Below are 7,781 nucleotides of genomic sequence, written 5' to 3'. Positions count from 1 at the left end.
TAGGTGTTCCTGTAAGATATTAACAATCTCTTCAAAACTTTTCTCCATTGGTTTAGCTGGGGTAATTAAATTCCGCAATAGGCCGTACGTTCTTGCGCCCATCAAATTTAATAATACCGACGCCTTCTTTCCATTGGCCACCTCAATTCTTTCCACATACGTGGTCCAGTCTTCTACCTCGTTGTCGAAAGCAGTGATACTGCCACTCTTCGGCATCTTGGGTGATTTAAAATGGCGCCTCCCGCGCTTTTCCTTCTTCCCCAATGGAATAAAATGGTGCCTCCCGCGCTTTTCCTTCTTCCCCTTGCTGCCACGCTGCTCCTAACGTTCTACAGGGTAATGGCGGCGACCCGCGGCTTCGGCGCGTCTCACTTTTCCTTCCCCGCATTCTATCCTCTCCACGCTGCCCTGTTCTTGAGCACCGACTGCGCCCTATGCGCTCCACCCTCTCTCTCTCTCTTCCTCCCGACGATGCTGCACGGCCCCTTTGCAGAGCCGCTCGATCGAGCCCGAGCCCGCCGCAGTCCGGAAGGATCAGCGCACTACCTGCAACCAGCACGACTTGCTGGAACACCTCGACTGGGGAGCCAGGCCCAGCTCTCCACAGCCTCCCCTGCAACTCTCTGATGGATCCCTGGGCGGTTGCCCGCGGTCGACGCCCGCCGTTCTGACTTCGACCTCCAAGAAGCTTCTCTTCAGGGAAAAGATCCCCGTGAGGTGATGCAGTACTGCAGGTGAGTTCAAACCTGCCCATCGCCAGTGTAGTGTCACAGAATCACAGAATCACAGAAACCCCACAGTGCAGATAGAGGCCATTTCGGCCCATCGAGCCTGCACCGACACATATCCCACCCGATCCCTGTAACCCCTACACCAACACATATCCCACCCTATCCCCACGTATTTAATCCCCCTAACACTAAGGGTCAATTTATCATAGCCAATCAACCTAACCCGCACATCTTTGGACTGTGGGAGGAAACCGGAGCACACGGAGAAAACCCACGCAAACACGGGGAGAATGTGCAAACTCCACACAGCCAGTCTCCCGAGGCCGGATTCGAACCCGGGTCCCTGGCACTGTGAGGTAACAGTGCTAACCACTATGCCACCGAGGATCAATAATACTCAGACTGCAGGAGAACAATAAAACAGGTATTTACTGAACAGAGAGTAATTCAAGACTGAAATACAGAAGCCTGCTATGGCTTTACACACAGGGGTGGTCACTACCGGTACCGCAGTATAGAATCAGTTCTTCTCTTAAAGGCACATACACAACAAGCAGAACCTCTTTCCTTGTCCTATCTATGTCGTTGGTACCAACATGGACCACGACAACTGGATCCTCCCCCTCCCACTCCAAGTTTCTCTCCAGCCCAGAGGAGATGTCCTTAACCCTGGCACCGGGCAGGCAACACAGCCTTCGGGACTCTCGCTCTCGGCTGCAAAGAACCCTATCTATCCCCCTAACGATGCTATCCCCTACCACTACAACATTTCTTTTAACTCCCCCCACTTGAATGGCCCCCCGCTCCACGGTGCTGTGGCCAGGTTACTCATCCTCCCCGCAGTCCCTGTTCCCATCCTCACAGGGAGTAAGAGCCTCAAACCTGTTGGACAAGAGCAAGGGCTGCGGCTCCTCCAACGCTACCTCCTGGATTCCCCTTACCTGCCTCACTTCTAGTCACACCATCCTGTCCCTGACCACGTACTACATCTGAATTAATTAATCTAATTGGTGTGACTACTTCCTGAAATGCCGAGTCCAGGTAACACTCCCCCTCCCTGATGTGTCGCAGTGTCTGAAGCTCAGTCTCAAGCTCATCAATACGGAGCCGGAATTCCTCCAGCAGCAAACACTTATTGCAAATGTAATCACCGTGAGCATCAATGGTGTCCACCAGTTCCCACATTTCGCAGTAGTAACACATCACCTGCTCTCCCATTGTGTGTAATTAATTAAATTTATTATTATTATTTTTAAATACCCTCTGCCCCGATTCTAGATGATGAATATCACACCTCTATTTAATTGAACTTACCAACTTATAAAGGCTTAAAAGGGAAGGAAAGTACTCACCAACCAGCCAATCACCTACCAGCTTGGCTGTGATGTCACTTTTGAATTCTGACCTCCCCTTGGAATGTTGCCTGTGGAGCCTGTTTAGGCTTCCTCGCCTCGCCGCTCCGACTCGACTCGACACCCGCTGCTGCTCCGACTCGACTCAGCACCCGCTGCTGCTCCCGACTGCCTCGCCTCGCTGCTCCGCCTCGACTCGACACCCGCTGCTGCTCCCGGCTGTCTCGCCTCGCCGCTCTGACTCAACTCATCACCCGCTGCTGCTCCCGGCTGTCTCGCCTCGCTGCTCCGACTCGACTCGACACCCGCTGCTGCTCCTGGCTGCCTCGCCTCGCCGCTCTGACTCGACTCGACACCCGCTGCTGCTCCGACTCGACTCAGCACCCGCTGCTGCTCCCGGCTACCTCGCCTCGCTGCTCCGACTCGACTCGACACCTGCTGCTGCTCCCGGCTGCCTCGCCTCGCCACTCCGACTCGACTCGACACCCGCTGCTGCTCCCGGCTGCCTCGCCGCTCCGACTCGACTCGACACCCGCTGCTGCTCCCGGCTGCCTCGCGTCGCCGCTCCGACTTGACTCAACACCCGCTGCTCCGCTCCGACTCGACACCCTCGCTGCTCCGCCTCGACTCGACACCCGCTGCTGCACCCGGCTCTCTCGCCTCGCTGCTCCGACTCGACTCGACACCCGCTGCTCCGACTCGACACCCTCGCCGCTCCGACTCGACTCGACACCCGCTGCTGCTCCCGGCTGCCTCGCCTCGCTGCTCCGACTCAACTCGACACCGGCTGCTGCTCCCGGCTGCCTCGCCTCGCCGCTCCGACTCAACTCGACACCCGCTGCTGCTCCCGGCTGCCTCGCCTCGCTGCTCCGACTTGACTCGACACCCGCTGCTGCTCCCGGCTGCCTCGCCTCACCGCTCCGACTCGACTCAACACCCGCTGCTCCGACTCGACACCCTCGCCGCTCCGACTCGACTCAACACCCGCTGCTCCGACTCGACACCCTTGCTGCTCTGACTCGACTGGACACCCGCTGCTGCTCCCAGCTGCCTCAGCTCGCTGCTCCGACTCGACTCAGCACCCTCGCTGCTCCCGGCTGCCTCGCCTCGCTGCTCCGACTCGACACCCGCTGCTGCTCCCGGCTGCCTCGCCTCGCTGCTCCGACTCGACTCGACACCCGCTGTTGCTCCCGGCTGCCTCGCCTCGCTGCTCCGACTCGACTCGACACCCGCTGTTGCTCCCGGCTGCCTCGCCTCGCTGCTCCGACTCAACTCGACACCCGCTGCTGCTGCTGGCTGCCTCGCCTCGCTGCTCTGACTCAACTCGACACCCTCGCTGCTGCTCCCGGCTGCCTCGCCTCGCTGCTCTGACTCAACTCGACACCCGCTGCTGCTCCTGGCTGCCTCGCCTCACCGCTCCGACTCGACTCGACACCCGCTGCTGCTCCCGGCTGCCTCGCCTCGCTGCTCCGGCTCGACTCAACACCTGCTGCTCCCGGCTGCCTCACCTCGCTGCTCCGACTCGACACCCGCTGCTGCTCCCGGCTGCCTCGCCTTGCCTCGCTGCTCTGACTCGACACCCGCTGCTGCTCCCGGCTGCCTTGCCTCGCTGCTCTGACTCGACACCCGCTGCTGCTCCCGGCTGCCTCGACTGGGTCTCGCCTCGCTGCTCCGCCTCCGCGATGTCTGCTAATCCTGAGGCCAAACTCTCAATGGCACTCTCTCCCACTCGCACTCTCTACTACCCACTACTCTCTCTTTTCTGCCAGGCCTCTGGATTACTAGCCCAGTGACATTACCACTATGCTACCGGTCACTTGTGCCTCATATACCCAAGCCGAGATCATTTCTTTATATTAAGATCAGTGATCCCAACACTGACCCTGGGGGACATCCCTCCAGTCTGAAGAACATCCATTAACCACTACTCTCTGTTTTCTGCCCTTTACCCAACTTCCTATCCACGCTGCCCCACTCCATTTAATACCATGAGCCTTAATTTGATCAACAAGCCTCCTGTCCGGCACCTTATCAAACACCTTTAGACAATCCATCTCCACAACATCCACTGCATTTCCTTTCTCACCACACTGAGTTATTTCCTGAAATAATCCCTGCTGACTGTCCTGAATGAATCCATTTCACTACCAATGTTTGCTCCACACCACAGGGTTTCATCTGTTTAAAGCCACAACAGAAAGGTCCAGTTTTCTCCTGGAGTTTGAGAGAAATCAGGTTTGAAAATGATGCAGAGTTTCAGCCAATGAGGGAGCTCTGGGCTGAGCCCCGCCCATTGGGTGCCGCAAGCCCCGCCCCTCTCACACTCCGATTGGTTGGAGGACCCGCCACCCGCTCGGTTCTCCCGCCATGCCCCGCTCTTCCTATTGGTCCGGAGCTCCCGTCAATCACCCGGGCAGTGTGAGCTGAGCATGCGCGGGCGGCGGTGGCGACTGTGGGTGAAGCAGCTGGTGAAAGATGGGTGGAGGGAGGATGCAAAACAGGACTAATGCTGCCGAGCTCAGCTCTCCATGTCTCTCCAGTGGCTGAAGGGTCTGTGACCCTGTCAGGGGCACCCCTGCCACAGGACTCAATATCCACTCCCTCCACCACTGGTGCACTGTGTCTGCAGTATGTACGGTCTACAAGATGACCACGGTCAGGCCGTGTGGAGTCAAAGGTCAGGCAGCAGAATGGACAGAAAGATCGCAACAAACTTCCCTTAACTCCAACCCTCTGATTTCTGTTTTGTAGCCATCTTTCCATCCATTCTGCTGCCTGGCCCTTCACTCCACACGGCCTGACCTTGGTCATTTGTCGATCTTACAAACTGTTTATGGATAGCAAGCTGGTTACAAAACAGGAAACAGAGAGTAGCAGTTGGGAGTAGCTACTCAGACTGGCAAAAGGTGGGAAGTGGTGTTCCACAGGGATCGGCGCTGGGATCACTGTTGTTCATAAACAATTTGGACTCGGGAATCATAAGAACAATTTCAAAGTTTGTCGATGACACCAAATTGGGAGGTAGAGTTAATACTGAGGAAGACAAAATGCAAGAAGACATTAATAAATTTCACAATGGGCGTGTAATTGGCAAATGAATTTCAATATAGATCAGTGTGAGGGTGTGTGTTTTGGTGGGAAGAAGAAGGAGGCCACTCACTACTTGGACAAGGGGGAGAAATTGGGTTGCTTTGTGCCTCCTGCGATATTCAGCGGAGGTTAGCGGCGGCGGTAGCCGGTAGCGCCCCGCGGCACTGCACTGCCGGCAATGACGTCATCGCCGTGCGCAGCACCCCGGCTGCAACCTTGGGTTGCGACCCCTGACCTATCGCCGAACGATATGTCCGACAGGGTCAAAGGTAATTTCTGCAGCCGCGGCGGCGCCACTTAAAGGGCAGGTGTCGGACAGTAACTTTTTATTTTGGCCGACTGCCAGCACCTACCCCCTTCCCCTTTCTTCTTCGGGGTGTCGGCCGCGATCGCTCAGCCCGGCGCTCCCCTTGATCCGACACCCCGCTCCCCGGTGGTCCAGCAGGGCCCCGGTGTGCGCAGTGCTAGGCCCCTCCCCTTTAATGAGGGAGTGAGGTCTGCTATGACACGGTGCTATGTGCCAACGGGCGTGGCGCTGTTACACGAAGTGCCGTGAAATTCACTGGTAGCACCTCAAGAAGGAGGGGAGCGCTTCTAGTAGCACCCCACCTCCTGCCTGGGGCGCTACCACTGAATTTAATGCACAGGGGCGCTAACTTTTTCGGGGCGCTAAAATTAGCCCTGGCGACGTTAGCGACCCAAAGGGGGCGCCACTGAATTTTTCCCCCTAAGAGTCTAAATGGGCTGAAGGAGCAGAGGGATCCTGGGATACAGATACACAAATCACTAAAAGTAGCGACACACGTTAATAAGGCCATTTAAAAAAAGCACTGGTGTACATTCCTAAAGGATCCTTCTGTTCCATGCCTAGGAGCTCTGAACCATGGAAGAGAACGGCTGTGACACGTTTCTCACACGCCTCAAGATTAACCCACACGGAGACTTTGCTGTCAGTGAAGAGAGGCGAGAAAGACCAAAGTGCCGTTTGCCCCTCTCAGTGTGGCCCTGAAGGACTGTGTCCAGGCTGAAGTTCTGTTCCCGCCATACGATCCTCCCCCAGATTGTCCTTTCTGAGCTCCAGCCAGGTGATGCTAAACACTCAGGTGGGAAGGAAGAAAATCTGCAACAATGGGTTTGAAACAAAGCTCGTTTATTTGACATCTATCCAGAATATTAAACTCCATCCCAGTTACAGGAGTTATCAACATCAGCAGAAACAAACCCCAACTGTCAAAATGAACATGGTTCAGTCCTGGATGTGATTAACAGCAGCAATAACAGCAGAATCCAACCCCTGCAGTCACTTGTGAACTTGCTGGTGTCTCAGCAGGCTGGATGAACGAGCGAATCCCTTCCCACATACGGAGCAGGTGAACGGCCTCTCCTCAGTGTGAATGCGCTGGTGTGTCAGCAGGGTGGATGACTGAGTGAATCCCTTCCCACATACGGAGCAGGTGAATGGTCTCTCTCCAGTGTGAGTGCGCTGGTGGACAGTGAGTTCAGATGATCGCCTGAACCCAGTCCCACAGTGCGAGCACCTGAACAGTCTCTCGTCAGTGTGAACACGTTGATGGCATGTCAGTTCCCAAGAACTTTTATAGCACTTCCCACAGTCGGGGAATTTAAAAGGTCTCTCATCAGTGTGAACTCGCGGGTCACTCAGCAGGTGAGATGACTGAGTGAATCCCTTCCCACACACAGAGCAGGTGAACGGCCTCTCCCCAATGTGAATGTGCTGATGTGTCAGAAGGTTGGATGATTGAGTGAATCCCTTCCCACACTCAGAGCAGGTGAACGGCCTCTCCCCGGTGTGACTGCGCTGGTGTATCGATAGGCCAGAGGGTTGGCTAAAGCCTCATCCACACACAGAACACGTATACGGTTTCTCCCCGCTGTGAACGGTGATTTTTGCTTCCATGTTCAGAGGCCGGTGATTATCAGATCCGATGAGTCGAGTGACTCTGTCAGGTCTTGAGATGTTTGGTGTGTGCAGCCCGTCTGTAAATCGTCCTCTTCTAACACCCTGTAAAATTAATTTAAAACAGGGAGCGAGAGAGAACCCACAAGAAAACAAAGGCAGGTTGTGAAATTGAGCTCAATGAATCTGGTCAGTTGTGGGGTCGGCAGCAGAAACAAATGACCATGAAAGCTGCCGGTTTGTCATAAAAACCAAACTGGTTCACTGATGTCCCTCAGGGAAGGGAATCCACCACCTGGTCTGGGCCTACACACGACTCTGACCTCTATGGGAGGAGAGAGAGAGGTGGGAGTGGGAGGGGTCGAAGGAGAGGAACTTTATACATCTGCAACTCGACCAGAACTTTGACAGAACATCCCAAACCCGCGAACTCCACCACCTAGAAGGACAAGGGCAGCTGTTGCATGGGAGCACCATCATCTCCAAGTTCCCCTCCATGTCACAAACCATCCTGACTTAGACATATTCATCGTTACTGGGTCAAAATCCTGGAACTCCTTACCGAACAACATTGTGGGAGTACCTTCACCACACGGACTGCAGCAGTTCAAGAAGGCGACTCACCACCCCCTTCTCAATGGGCAACTGGGGATTGGCCATATTTGCTGCTCTTGCGAGCGATGCCCACGT

General features: G+C 55.5%; 1 pseudogene; it reads right to left on the bottom strand.

Annotated features, from left to right (window-relative positions):
• Positions 1-6,473: 6,473 nt before the first annotated feature.
• On the bottom strand, positions 6,474-7,091 carry LOC147119285 (uncharacterized; annotated as a pseudogene).
• Between the last annotated feature and the right edge of the window lie 690 nt (positions 7,092-7,781).

This window comes from Somniosus microcephalus, chromosome 4, assembly GCF_052327205.1.
Source record: "Somniosus microcephalus isolate GS21.2 chromosome 4, FLI_Smic_1.0, whole genome shotgun sequence".
Lineage (NCBI taxonomy): Eukaryota > Metazoa > Chordata > Chondrichthyes > Squaliformes > Somniosidae > Somniosus > Somniosus microcephalus.
The sequence above is the reverse complement of the archived record's forward strand: the minus strand, read 5'-3'. Positions and strand labels throughout refer to the sequence as shown.